Source organism: Camelus bactrianus, chromosome 25 (genome assembly GCF_048773025.1).
Source record: "Camelus bactrianus isolate YW-2024 breed Bactrian camel chromosome 25, ASM4877302v1, whole genome shotgun sequence".
In the NCBI taxonomy this organism is placed as follows: domain Eukaryota; kingdom Metazoa; phylum Chordata; class Mammalia; order Artiodactyla; family Camelidae; genus Camelus; species Camelus bactrianus.
The window spans coordinates 23714210-23729458 of record NC_133563.1 but is presented as its reverse complement, the minus strand read 5'-3'; the positions used below and the strand labels follow the sequence as shown (position 1 = coordinate 23729458).

At 39.4% G+C, this 15249-nt stretch overlaps 1 long non-coding RNA gene across 8 annotated transcripts in view; it reads right to left on the bottom strand.

The window, feature by feature from the left end:
* LOC123613566 (uncharacterized) overlaps positions 1-15249 on the bottom strand; it is a 94459-nt gene that overhangs the window by 45670 nt on the left and 33540 nt on the right. For all 8 annotated transcript variants that reach the window (XR_012502235.1, XR_012502231.1, XR_012502234.1 and 5 more), the window contains one exon: positions 7535-7664. This is a non-coding gene — a long non-coding RNA (uncharacterized LOC123613566). The remainder of the gene's footprint in view (positions 1-7534; positions 7665-15249) is intronic.

Here is a 15249-nt window from a genome sequence, read left to right as displayed (position 1 = left end):
CTCCTCCTGGAATCCCAGGTACTTGTGTGTGGAACTGCTAGGGTTCCACTGAGCACAGAATGAAAACTCTTTACAAGTAAGGACCATGTCAGGTCTAATGTCCTGTGATCCTACAGTTACGGCATCTTGCCCAGGTTAGGCAGTCAATTAATGTATATATATGGAATATAATTTTTTCTTTCTTCATCTCATAGTGTGACCCCTCCCAGCTAAAGATACTGGTTTCCTGATTTCCCCCCAGAAATACTCATACAGGCTAGGATTATGCAAGGGACATAGACATTGGACAGACCTGGCTTCAAATCCCAAACCCAACTATTTCTAGATGTGTAGATGTGGACATGGGACATAAAAATCTCTAAAATTCATTTATCCCACTTATAAAAGAAGAATAAAAACACAGTGCCCGGGTCAGTCAAGGTAACAGCAGGATACAGATGACACCATAAAACTGATAATTGATGAGAATTTAATATAAGGACAATTCACAAAGGCGTGGGTAGGGTGTAGAGGAATCCGCAGTGTGGAGCGATCACGACCCCAAGCCTGAGGGGCTGGGTGAGGCACATGGACCTTGAGAAGACCACACAACAGGAGCTGAATGGAGAGGTATACAGCTAACCCACAGTACCCAGAGATACAAGTATCCTGACCTCACACTCCTCCCTCCTCCACTTACCTGTCAATGCCTCCCATTGACCAAACCCAACTAAAGGAAGCTAAAGGACAAAGGAGAAAGGTAGGGAAGGATAGAGAGTAAGTCTTTTTGGGAGGAGTTGGGATACTTATAAATATCATAGCACCCACATAATGTGCCCTGAGGAGTAAAGGGGATAGTCACACTGTAGAGGATGCATAATGCGTGGCAGCTCATTTCCTTCTCCCTTCTGGCACTGGCTCTCATTCTTTGCAGGCTTTGTCTCCTGTCATTTATCTCCTCTTCTGAATCTCCCCAAGCTCCAGTCTAAATATTCCCAGAGACCTGGCTCCAGCCCTGACCACCCAGCCTTTACTACCTCCATCTGTTCTTGACGCACTTGACTTTCTTGAAGAATTGTTACTACAGTTCTTCACACTCACTTATCTGGGGGTCAGTCAGGCTCTGGCTCAGACGCCCTTCCCCTGCTACCCTGAAAACACCCACAATCAAAGTAAACAGGAAAATAGAGTAAACAGCTTCCTTATTAAGACTTGCACTCTATGGACACAAGACCTTGACTACAGTTTTAACTTGTTCAGTCATCATCTATTTTTAGGCCAGAAAGACCAGCACCAGCAAACAGAAGAAGAAACCAGGAAACGAAAAGGGAAAGAAAGGGTCCACAAATATGGCAGAAGTGATGACTGAGATCCAGACTAAGAGGAAAGAGACAGACAGAAGAAATAAACTGAAGTCTTAAGGACCTTCATGAGCAAAAATAATGATGTCTCAATCTTTAAAAAAAAAAAGGTAGAATTATGTCCAATGTTGTCTGCTTAAGAATGCAGAAAATAATATATTGTCCTAGTATATGATTTCTCACCAAAAAAATGATGAAAATCGAAATTGTATTAAGCCTTGCAGAAGCATTACCTCAATTATCTGGAAAAGTCACTCATGTGGCATGCCTCAATCTGCTGAGGGGAGATAATTAAGGAGTTAATATACTGTCTTATATTTTTTTACTTGGGGGAGGTAATTAGGTTTATTTACTTACTTATTCCTAATGAAGGTGCTGGGGATTGAACCCAGGACCTCGTGCATGCTAAGCACCCACTCTACCGCTGAGTTATACCTTCCTGCCTACATGGGTCATTGTTATTTCTTGTATTTGGCCTTGTTTCCTCTGCTCTTTGAGTGTAGAGTTCAAAGATATCATTTACTGAGCCCCCTCCACAGCTACTACGGAGGTGGATATATGATAGGTCTTCACAGCAGCAGAAGAAGAAACACATATGGAATCACACAAACTTGAGTTCAAATCCTAGGACTAAATATTATCAGTTAAGTCTGAATATGAAGAATTTTAAACCATCAGCTACAGTGAAAGTTTTCATCTTTCTTTGGTTTTCATTTATCCTAGCCTCTTTTTCTATCACTTATTAACAAGAATCGTTAAGGTCTAGTTCAAGGTCCTATAGAAACTTGCATATTAAAAAAAAATAGAGGATTCATTAAAAAAAAACAGAAGGAAATACACTCAAGTGCTAACATTGATTACCACCGAGTGATAAGAATATAGATGATTTTTTTCTTTTCCTAAGAGCACTTTTTTCATAATGAGCACATATTATTTTTTTGCAGTGAAAGAATAATATCTGCTCATTTTAAGTCCTTTCAGTACTCATCCAAATGTGTGCCTTGAAGCATGCAGCAATGATGTAACTGAACAAGAAAAGAGTGTCTCAAGAAGTTCTTATCCATAAATATGTGATCATCTGTGACCCACGTCGAGATAAAAGAAAAATGAAGGGGAAAAGATTATTCTGAAAAATGTAGTCATAAATGTCATAGCCATGACTCTATTTCTGCAAGCAATAAAATCTGGGGGCGGTATTAGTCCTTGATTGTGAGGGCAGAGACTTCTTCCTAGGATACTTCAACACTGTAAAATATTACAAACTATTATACCCAGACCTGTGACCACAGAACAGAATGGCCCATAATAAGCAGCAGCTGTGAGCTACTCAGTGGAAATATCCGTACATCTACCTTAGTGTGGGTTTCCTTGTGGGTGTTCACTGAGCTGGGCAACATCAAGTTGGAAGAGCTCATGTTTGAAAGCTCCATGTATATATTTCATTTTCTTGGAATACAGGAAAGTTTTCACAATGCAATCATGTGGACCAAGTTCAAAGTGTAGCCCCACAACACACACACACACACACAAACACACACATATCATTGATTTAATACTCAACATCATTTGATGCCCAATCTTGTCAAAGGCTAGCTAAAATTCACCTACTCACTATTCCTTCACCAACTCCAAATATTTGTTTAGCTGCTACCTTCCAACTTAAGCCATTTTTCCAGAAAACAACAACAACAACAACAACAAAAAACAGAGTGCTTGGATTTAAACCTAATTATCAAATGTTCTGGACACTACAGTGGCCTAAATAAAATAAACTCAAAAGATGGGCAGTCACAGGTGACTGGGAACATACTTCAATTACCTTTCTGCAAATCAGTGTTGACTCATTGGAAATTTAGTGTCATCTCATCGTTACATTATGAGACATAAAGAGGTTTCACAATCACTTGTCTTTTTTTCTGTTTGATACTCAGTTTATTACTTTCCCTCTGACTTTGTTGGGTTCTTCCTGAAAGAGTATATTTTTTTAGCAACTGTCTTGGACAAAGCACGGTCATCTGTCGTGGTAAAGAGAATTAAGGCTAATACTTTTATCTCTGCTTCAGCCTCCTAAGGGAATGTGAAGCATGTGTGATTCCTCTTTTAGAAGGCTTGCTTTGCTTGTTGTTGCTACCGTCCACTCCCATCATCCCCTAGTAATGACAATTATACAAAAAGATTTCTAAACCTGCTTCACATAATTTTCTGATGTAACACCCATAGGGTTATTACTAGTTATATTTTATGATATAGAGAAATTATAGACATCTAAACCGGATCTATATTTTTCTTTCATTCTACAAACCTGTGAAATGCTGGTGAGTTAAAACCCCAGAGGGTGAGGCTGACCAATGAAAGACAGGAAATGAGAAGGAACTTTGTCTAAATGCATTCCACAAACATGTAGTGAGCACCTAATATATTCCAGGCACTGAACCTGCTTATGATATTACGTGAACCTTTGACATAGGTCACACAGTGTTGTCTCTTTTTATGGTGAAAGGAAGTTTTTTTCTCCTTTATCCTAGAAGCTACTTAAAACCTGGAGTTAATGAGAATAAAATAAAAGAGCTCACTTACATGCACAAGGTTTTCAAACATAGCCATTTCTTTTAATGATAGCAAGTCTTAGAAATATTACGGGAAGCTACACGACTTGTTTAAAGTAAACAAGATCTCACCTTCCCATAATAATATCAGGTGAAGAAGAAATCTTAGCGATCAAGTGTTTTACAAAGGCCAGAGACATTTCTAAAATCTATGAACCAACACAGGGATACAAATTTCTAATTCTTTTGTTTCCAATGACAGCATTCAAAAGTAAACTCAAACTACTATCACCATAATTTCATAATATAAAGAATATTTTAACCCAGTTAAGAAGGAAATTATCTCAGAATTCTAAAATTCTACTGTAAACTTAACATTATGAAAAACTCATTAAATATTTTTTCTCATTTCACTCCCACTCTAACTGCCGACACTAGCCCTTTTAGTAAAGCCTTAATGTGTGAGTTTTGTCATAGACTGTTTCCTAATGAACCCATGCTTAGACAGTGTTATTCTTTTATCCTCATGTTAGAGATTAAGACAAATGAGACTTAAACAAGCTTGTCTAAGATCACATAGCCAGTAAACTGAATAATTGGTATTTGCCTAACATGTCAGATCATATGCCATTTCTTGATGCTCTAATTAATGATTTCTGATAATATAGGGTCATTTAACTTAAAATAATAACTTATAAATATTTATTGATTTGTCTATAAACTGTGAATTTTGAGAATATATCAGACATAGGTGGTATATTTCTGTATTAAAACAAAACCAAATGACATAGAAAATACGAAGAGACAGACTATCAGTAATAAAAATGAACCAGTAATTTTTAAAACAAACCCCCGACAAACAAAAATCCAGGACCAGACAGCTTCACAAGTGAATTCTACCAAACATTTAAAGAGGAGTTAATACCTGTCCTCCTCAAAATATTCCAAAAATTGCAGAGAAAGGAATGATTTGAGTTCTGCTACATGTAATATGACTTAAAAAAAATGATTCTTTAACAATCAGAGGATCTATTTTTTTCGCCTAACAAGAAGTCCTGATGCAGGAAGTCCAGGCCTTATTTGGCAGCTAAATGACACTACCAGCAACCCAGGTTTCTTGTGTGTTTCTATAGAGACTTCCTTGCCATGTGGTTTTCATTTTCAAAAAAAAAAAAAATTTTTTTTGTGGTTGCAAAATGAATGCTCCTTTTCCAGCATCAAGTTCACAATCTAAGTAGAATGGAGGAGAAAGGTGAAGGCAAAGAGCACATTTTAGCTGAGTGCATCTCCTTTTTAAAGAGCTTTCCCAGAACCCCTTCCTAAGGACTTCCAATGACGTCTTCTAATTACATGTGGCAGAACTCAATCCCTAACTGATTAGTGATGCAGACTTGCCTTTTTAAGTAAGTAAGTAAGTAAATAAATAAATAAATAAATAAATTAATTAATTAAAAAGGTGTTTGTATATTAAGGAAGTATAAGGGTATCAAGTAAAAACACTGGATGCTCACATATAAACTCTGGGAATTGCCAAGAGATGTTAGTAGGATGCCTTCCAAGGTGGAAACAGGGAGGGAAGGAGGGAAAAAAGGAAACTATGCACTTGAGTAGAGAAAAAGGTTAAGAGGTGGACCAGATGGTAGATATTAAAAGTTGAAAGCACAGAATTCCAGCCATCAGTGCCTAGACTGAATTAACATGGGTCTCTGAGTCCACGGACCGATGGAGGCTTTGCAACCAAGCATAGACTCAACCGACAGTATTCTTCAACTGCATATAATACTCCCAACATCTTCTCACACTGATAAAAAGTTTATGTGTGAGTCACACATAAACTTCTGGTTTGGCACTTAGTGTGAAATGCAATGATTAGGACTGAAGTTACCAAGGAACATATTAGAAAATGGGTGGGATCAAAAACTTGCAGGACTTAGGGTTCCCTCCAGCCTCCTTTAGTAATTCATGCTTTAGTTTATTCTTCACTTATTTATTCAAAAACAAATTGATGCTGGGTGCCCAGTACGTTTGGGGCACTGCTAGCAAAAGGTGGAGATCGCTAAATACTGTCAAAGTATGATTTTCAAAAAGTTAAAAACATGATCCGCATGATCAATTTATTTAGCTAATTTAATATAGAATGATCAATTTATCTAATTTAAGAGGGAATCAGCAGAATCATAAAAATATTATCAAAAAGCATTTGAGTAACTGAAAATTTATAGAAATTAAAGAAGGAAGACTCGAGCAAAATTGCTAGGTTAGGTAGAAAATGAATAAACTCCTCTGCAGTTAAATTTTCTCCTAGACTGGAATCTGCATCTCTATTAAACAAAAATCTACCAGTTAAACTGTAACATGAAAGAGTTAGGGCTGTGTTCTATAAGAAATATAACGTTAAAAACAGGCATTTTCTCCTTGATTATTAGGTAGTTGTTGGGTAGGTCTATTGGTGTTCCAGGACGACACTGAAGAGATACTCCCCTTTGCCTTGTTTCTAAGTATCAGATAATTTTGAGAACAAGAAGCAGATTCTATGGTCTGGAGTATTACAGCTATACTTCCCCAGCTTATAGAAAGGTAAAAAAAAAAAAAAAGGACTAGAGAAAATTAAGTCCTCAGAATAAATCACATACCTGGAATTTACATACGGCACATTATTTAATTCTCACCCAACTAAGCAAAGTGGTTAAAACTAAGCAAATCTTAAAAATGGAAAAATTGAGGTGAAAAGCACTGAGATCACACAAGAGCCACTACTCTCAAATCCATACATGTCTGTTTGAACCTTTAAGCTCTTTCCACTAGAACACACGGCCACACACGAAATTCAGATTTGCTGAGCCGTTCACTCAATGGTAAATTGGACAGCATTCTCTGATCACCTCCTACACACTCAGCATCCTGGGGCCTGGCCCTGCAGTAGTGTTAAATGAAACAGGTTCTGTCTTCGTTTAGCCTCTGCCTCAAGCAACTCACCCTCTAAGGGGCCCCAGGCCTTCTTTTTACCCAGTTGTCACCATGACCATTTCCTTCTGACATACACGAACAGAGCAAAAAAGCAAAAACAGAACAGAAACTAATTTGAAGTGGTTCCTTTCTCTTTTTAGAAGCATGTCCCTCCTTCTGCCACCTCAGCCCACAGATGCCGGCCCCTTTCACCCAGGGGCCTCTGCCATTTCCTGCTGCCTCTCATTTCTCCCTTCCAAAGCCATTTCACTCCCAGAGTTCAGAGCCGAAGAGCTTTCCTTGTAAGTCAGACAGACACCTCACATGTTCTATTCAAAGGTTTCAGATGCCTCAAGGACCAGCAGCTGCTCTTGGGAAACCTGAGCCCAGAGCCCTTTCAAACTGTGGCTCCAGGAACGTCCCCCCCTCTGGGGACAGGTGCCTGCCAAGCCTGGGATGGACAGAAAGCCAGCCCAGGCCAGAGCTCACTTTCACTTAGGACGCGCGGCGGAGGAAGCGTTCCTTACTACAACACATTGCAGCCGTGTGTCCCGTGCGAGCAGAATTCAGGCCACTCTCTTGCTGGTCATTCCTAATGGATTAGGTCATTGGTAAAACAGAACCCCAGGGCCCCCAGGTGCCCAAGTACGGAAGGGGTCCCTTTGGCACTGAACAAGAATGCAAAACAGCAAGAGCGTGTACCTTTACAACGCATGCAGACCATTCCTTACTTCCTTGGAAACTGTGGTGAAACTCATTCCCTGCTTTGAGTTGCAGTGACATGACTGTGCAGTGCTTAAGTAGCAGGCCACGACATCCTAATCTTCTAGACCTGTAAGGAGAGAAAAAAAAGAGAAAAAAAAAAAAAAAAGAAAATGGTAACTATTGAGGTGATGGATATGTCACATAGCTTGACTGCCTTGATTATTTCATAATGTGCAAATATATCAAAACATCCAGTTATACACTGTAAATATTTCCAACTGCTGTCAATTATACTTTACTAAAACTGGGGGGAAAAGGTCCTCTGTCCCATTCCCCTGCTTTCAGACAGGACTACCCCAGATCCATAACATTCAAATCAGAGAAATCTGGTCATAGCCCAAGAGAAGAGGGGGTGGAGGCTCCCACCTTTCCCTTTAATCACTGATTCCAAGGTTTAAGGATACTCTGCTGCCAAACACATTTTTCCTGGGTCATGAGTGAAATCCCTCAAACCACAGCCTAATAGTGTCTCCTTCCTCTTGTTTTGTATTTGTGGAGATGAAATATGACTAGTCAGTATCCACTGAAGTTGCAAACACTTAAGCACAATCTTCTCTTCTCTAAATATTCTCAACCCACAAATGTCTGAAATTATGTGGCTATTATAGTTGAGCTGGGAAGTCGAACTAGAATTCAGGGTACTTACCTCTGTCAGCTGCCCGGGGGTCTGAAACAGGAGGCTGTAACTAACCCGTGGGAAAAGGCATCATTTTTACTTCCTCCAGAAGGACTGACAGAGCCAGGCCCACTCTTTTTTTTTTTTTTAAACAGTTTTTTTTATTGAGTTATAGTCATTTTACAACGTTGTATCAACTTCCAGTGTAGAGCATAATTTTTCAGTTATACATGAACACACATATATTCATTGTCACAATTTTTTTGCTGTGAGCTACCACAAGATCTTGTATATATTTCCCTGTGCTATACAGTATAATCTTGTTTATCTATTCTACATATGCCTGTCAGTATCTACAAGTTTTGAAATCCCAGTCTGTCCCTTCCCACTCCCTCCCACCTTAGCAACCACAAGATTGTATTCTATGTCCATAAGTCTGTTTCTGTTTTGTATTTATGTTCTTCTTTTTTTTTTTTTTTTTTTAAGATTCCACATATGAATGATCTCATATGGTATTTTTCTTTCTCTTTCTGGCTTACTTAGAATGACATTCTCCAGGAACATCCATGTTGCTGCAAATGGTATTATGTTGTTGGTTTTTATGGCTGAATAGTATTCCATTGTATAAATATACCACTTCTTCTTTATCTAGTCATCTGTTGATGGACATTTAGGCTGTTTCCATGTGTTGGCTATTGTAAATAGTGCTGCTATGAACATTGGGGTGCAGGTGTCTTTCTGAAGTAGGGTTCCTTCTAGATATATGTCCAGGAGCAGGATTACTGGGTCATATGGTCCAGGCCCACTCTTATTTCTAGACCAAAGGCCAGGAGACAAGCGGAGACCCACATACCAACAATATATTTTAAAGGTACAAATCAAGCTGACAAACTGCTGGTTAAAATATGTTCTATCCTCCTTCCTTGAAAAGTATACCTTTATAACAACAAAAAGTTGAAAAATATTTTTAATACCATTAATTTTAAATGATTGAAAGTCAATATAATAACAAAGATAATTGAATTTAATTCAAGTTACAGTGTTCTGTTAGTAAGCAGTCAATGTCAGAATGAGTTCTAAAGTACAGACATACAATTCTTAAATTATGATATTTTTTCATGGAAATATTTCTTGCCTTTATTTCAGCACATCGCTAATCACATTGTTAAAGATTTTTCCACATAATTTGGGTTCTACTGACAGCAAAACCAAATTAGACGAACTTTCTTGAGTCACCATAGTTCTTAGTTTCTTTAATTAAATTCAATTTAGAGACATTTCCCTCTTCTGAGGCAACAGCAGCTAGAATTGTCAATGAATTCTTTAAGCAATGCTTAGATTCAGAAATTAACCACAGTTTTGCATATTACTTTTAATGTGGTTACATATAATAAATTATTATCACAAAAATGTCATAAAATATCTTAATTGTATCACACAGGGCACAACTGCATTGTACATTTAGCATCTCTTTATGAAACATTCAAATTCCTAAGAACTGTGCTTCATTTCTCTCTCCTAGTGAATCTCATGTGCTATCTAAATTTAATTTCGTTGCTTTAAGAGCATTTAGTCATTATTCTCAACATGTGTCTGAAAGTAGTTATGAAATTGGACTTGATATGCGTTTCACCAAGATGAACCTCCATTGACTGGATCCAGAAAACATTATATATAATTTCTGAATTCTTCCCAATGTCACTGCTATGAGCTTCATTGCAACCATTCTAGTAACAAATTCAGGTTGACGTCCCTTACGTGGCATACAAAATATTTCTGTACTTCGGCCAACATTCTAATTTGCACACTTTTTTCTTTATCCACCAAGTTTGTGGCACTATCCTAGGCCTTTCTTGAGTGATCTTTTAATTACTTAAGTAAGCTGAATTTTTTTTTTTGGAGAATTTGTTAAATTGTATTAAATATTCTTGTAAAAATAAAACTATTTGCAATCCTAGCTTCAGTGCTCATCTAATTGACAACATAAAAAATCAGTATCGTGCTCCACATTCATCACATCTAGACCAATGCTGTCCAACAGAATTTTCTGCAGTGATGGAAATGTTCTACATCTGAACTGTCCAACATGGTAGCCATGCCCAACTTGAAATGTGGTGAGCGCAACAGAGGACCTCCGGGATTTTTAATTTTGTTTAATTTCAGTTTATTTAAATCCAAACAGCCACATGAGATTATCTAAGACTACCGTACTGGACAGCATAGATCTTGATCTACAGGTGAACAAATTTAAAAGTAATATGAATTTTTCACATTGCAAAATATTTCTCAGTTGCCACATTGTGCCAGTTATTGAATGCCCTCTTGCCCCCTCTTGAAATTTTACATATTTCATTCTGTAAAATCTATTGACTTCATGCTACCTGGGAGGAAGTACTTCTTAATTAATTCATCTTTCTCTTTTCTAAGAGTTCGGCCACTCAAATGGTTTCCATGCCCTGATATAGTGTCTGTCTCCGCTACATGGTCCCACCCAGGACAGAGATGTGAAGAAGTGTTTTGTTGAGGTGTGAGCTGTGTTTGTGCTACATGAGATCTTCTAAAACAGAGCCTTAGGTCAAGGGCTCCTCTTGCCCAAATCTAGGATGAGGCACGTGGGTGAAAAGGAAAATCCTGAGTTGAAAAAAGAGGTGAGGAGTAGAGAAAAGAAAGTAGGACCCATAGATCGGTTCATCCCATCCTCCTCCTTGCTTTCTCTACTCAAGATGCCCAAATATGGAGAAAAACGGTAGTTGGCAGCTTCTGACCACAACTTTCCTTCCATGGACATGTTCACTATTCTGAGGGAGGGGATCAGAACTTTGCATAATCAACATTCAGTAAGAAATAATTGATTACATGAACATCCGTATACACCACCCCCACCAACACTAGGAGGGGCTTTGCAATTAGCCACTATTTGGGGTCCAATAATTTGACACATTTAGCTATAGTCCTGAGAAGACCTTGGCAAACTACATCACCTCCTTGGAGTTCAGTTTTATCTGTAAATCAAGAAGTTTACATACTGGAAAACAGAACCCATCTTCTTGCCCTTCACTAGGGTGTTATTATGTTCACTGTCTGGACTTCTAAGGGAATTGTTGGATCTGTCACATAAGATGACTACAAAAATAGGGTGTCCAGGCACTCCTCAGTACAGGAACACTATTTTGGGGATACTGTATTTGTTTCCTAGGACTGCTGTAACAAAGTAGCACAAACTGAGTGGTTCAAACAACAGAAATTTTTTGTCTCACAGCTCTCAAGGCTGGAAGTTCAAGGTCAAGTTGTCAATAGGGCCATGCTTCCCTCTGAAGGCACCAGACAAGGATCCATTGCAGGTCTCTCTCCTAGCTTCTGGTAGTTCTTTGAATCATGGCAGCATGACTCCAGCCTTCACATGGCATTCTCCCTGTGTGCCTGTGTCCAAATTTCCCCTTTTATTGGGAAAGACACCAGCCCTTATAAGATTATAAGACCCACTCTACTCCATTACGACTTCATCTTAACTAATTACAACTGTGATGACATTTCCAAATAAGGTCATTTACGAAGTTCTGGAGGTTAGGACTTCAACACTTGAATTTGGGAGGGATATAAATTTACCCACAACACACACATTCCAGATTTGTCTATTTTCAAATATACTGCTGTGTTGCATTCACATAGTACATTTTTCCTTTTCTAAAAACTTCTATGTATTTTCCAGGTAGACCATATATCATTTCCATTTTACAGGTATGAGGTAAGAGGAGCCTAAAGAAGGTAAGTGACATTCCTAACTTTACACAATTGTTTTCAGCCCTAGTTTCTGAGTACCCTGATTTCTAGGCTGGTGATTTTAATCCAAAATTACATTATATTGCCTCTTCTTTGTACATGATTTATTTTTCCAAAGCCTTTATTGCTACTGCTTTCATTCCTATCCAAACTGAATGTTTGAAAGCCACTTAGCCTTGCCTGTTTTCTGTGCCCATAAAAATTCCAACTTGGTCCTTTGTTACCACGTTTGGTCTGAAGAACAAGATGAATTATTCTCAGAGCTTGATGCTGGGTTCTGAGTCTTCTGCAGGCAAATTAGATGATTCCTGACTCTGAACCCCAAGGCAAGCCTTGGTTCCTTAGGGTCATGGGAGTATCCCTGGGCATCCAGCTGGTGGATTCTCTGTAATTCCCCAGGGGCAAACCATAGAGATGGTAGAGGAAGCCTAATATTGGCAGTTAGGCAGGATCTGGCTAAAGTTCCACCATGGCCACATACTAGCTGTAAGTAGCACCTCAGACTTAATAACATAATCTCTGTAGCATAATGGGATTCATCAAAATGCATACAACAGCACTCTAGAAGTCATAAAGCACTATACAAATGTTAGTTCTTCATGTAAAGGTAGATACACCTCACCACTGGCCCACTGAGTATCTGATCTAGTCTTTCTGGCCCTACCACACCCCTAGCCATCCAGGTGTTCTGCACACTATTCTCTGTTACAGAGCATTTATGACCATGGAAAGTGTACTGTTCACACGGGATAGATGGAGGACCAAGTGAATCTGAGGCACAACTGGGTACCACTCCTGCTGATGGCCAGCACATGAGGAGGACCTGTCCAGAGTAGACAGTATGAGAAGAATGACTGGGCCCCATGCTGCTTCCTGGCATTAGCTGCAGATCTTCCTCGTTCAGGCATAGCACTACAACTCCATCTTATCCACGCAGTCCTTCCCTTTTCTCTCTTCTCCACACAATGAAATATTCACCAAGTCTTAACTTTCTAGGGAAAATTTCAGTATGGTCAAGAGAAGTTAGACTGGATCAAATAATCTTCCAGTTCTTTCTAAAATTTTCAAAGCTGAAGAGTCAGGAGTTTGTTCTCGTCTCTGCTCCTCTCTGTTGACTTTCCCCAAATTAATAGATAATACACGTTTAGGACATCTGGTTATACGGAAAGCTTCAGGTCTCAGAAGGAAAGCAGACTGGGCAAAACATAATATATAAAATCTTAAAAATATTATTATTCAAAGTTCTGGTCAATGCATAATTCATAGTGGAAACTCCTCTGCCCCATTATAAGGCAAGTTCACAAGGTCAAATTCACTCTGTTTACATTTAATGTAAAAGTAGCCAAAGAAGTTTATAATGGAAAGCAGGAACCCGGGTACCATCTTGCTCTGCTAGTATCAGCTGTGTGATCTGGGGGTCATCCCTGAACATCTGGCTGAATAATGGCTCCCAAAGATACCAGGTCCTAATCTCATGTACTTGTAAATGTTACCTTATATGGAAAAGGGGTCACTGCAGATGTGATTAAACAAAAAGTCTTGAGATAAAAAGATTATCCTGGATTATTGGGGTGGGCCTTGTTTTGTTTAGGGCTGGGGAGCAGCAAATTACACTCAAAGACAATCTCATTTATTTAATACAGGTTCCCTGTAGGGGTTTCACAAACCAACAGCACACAGGGTAATGTCTCGTACATAATAAGACAATAAAGAAATAACATAGTCCAAATCCATGATAGATTAATTACACTATTGTTCCAGGCAAGGGGAGATAGAAATAAAGTCCATATTCAGTTGAGGTGTATTTTTTCTACGAGGTTGGCTTCTCTAGGTTGGTTCTTGACCACCCTAGAGCTGCCAGAACAAGAGTGAAATTCCCCCGTTGCCAGAGCACGTTGCTAGGGAACGAAAGTGCTGGTGTCGGAGGCAAGATGATCCTCTTGGCAGGGCGGCTGCCCAGCTTTCACCACTGCCTGGAAGAGCTGCTTTTACTGGGGTAGGACTAATGCACCAAGGATCTTCAGAGAGCTGTTTAAGTCAGCAGAGTCCCCATGCCCAGAATAAGACTCTTGGATATTCCTCCCAAACTCCGGGTATTTATAGTGTAGACGTCTGCACACACCAGATTTGCTTCTTCATCTGCTTTAATGGATAAGCCCCCGCAGGTCCCCTCAGCAGCTGAGCTCGGAGCCCTTATCAATGACAATGGATGACATGATGACATCCTGACACAGCTTCCTTCACTCTTATTTCAAAACAAGTTTACTTCTAAAGACAACTTTTTGTCTTCTGTCATAAACCAGTGGATTAAAATAATGTCATTTAAGTCATAAACAAGTGGATTTGAAATCAGATCAGATCAGCAGACAACAGGTCCCTAGATGCAATCTCAAGGGTCTTTATGAGGGACAGGTGGGAGATTTCAGAGACCCAGAGAGCGAAAGGTAATGTCAAGGTGGAGCAGAGAGAGGTCTCAAGATGCTACACTGCTGGCCTTGAAGATGGAGGAAGGGGTCAGCATGAACCAGTGGGAGGAAGGAAAGCCCACAGCCACCAAAAAGTAGAAAAGACAAGGTAAAGGATTCCTCACCCAGAGCTTCCAGAGGGAGAACAGCTCAGCCAACACCTCTGATTTTGACTCAGTGATACTGATTTCAGACTTCTGGCCTCCAGAGCGCTGAGAGACTGTATGCCCACTGCTTTAAGCCATGAAGTTTCTGGTTATTTGTTACACCAGCCACAGGAAACTTAATATAATAAGATACAACAGAGTCCAAGTTTTCATCTGTTGAATTGGGGCTGGGAGGCAGAATAGATCAACACTTCACAGAATCAGCAGGAGAGCTTTAAAGTTTTTCTGATGTGAATCTGGCCCCAGAGATTCTGGGTTAATAGTCTAGGATGAGGCCCGAGTATGAGTACTCATAAAAGCTCTCCGAATGGTTATAAGAGGCAGGGAGGCTTAGGAGCCACTAGACTCAATGACTTTCCGAATCTAACATGTTTTCATTCTATGTTTTTGTTACTTTAATACAATTAACTGTTTGAATGTGGGAGAAGAGATCCCTGGGGAGGACAGGAAGCAAGAAAGCCTCCAGGAGGAACGAAGACCAGACTGAGAGGTGTGAAAGAGAACCAGAGGGCCCTCACAGCAGATTTTAGCACGTCACTTTGGGGTTCAACAGCCCTCTTCTCCGGGGGCAGGTGAATCACCGCTAGCCGTGAGGAAACATTACAGAAGTAGGTGACTTTCAGA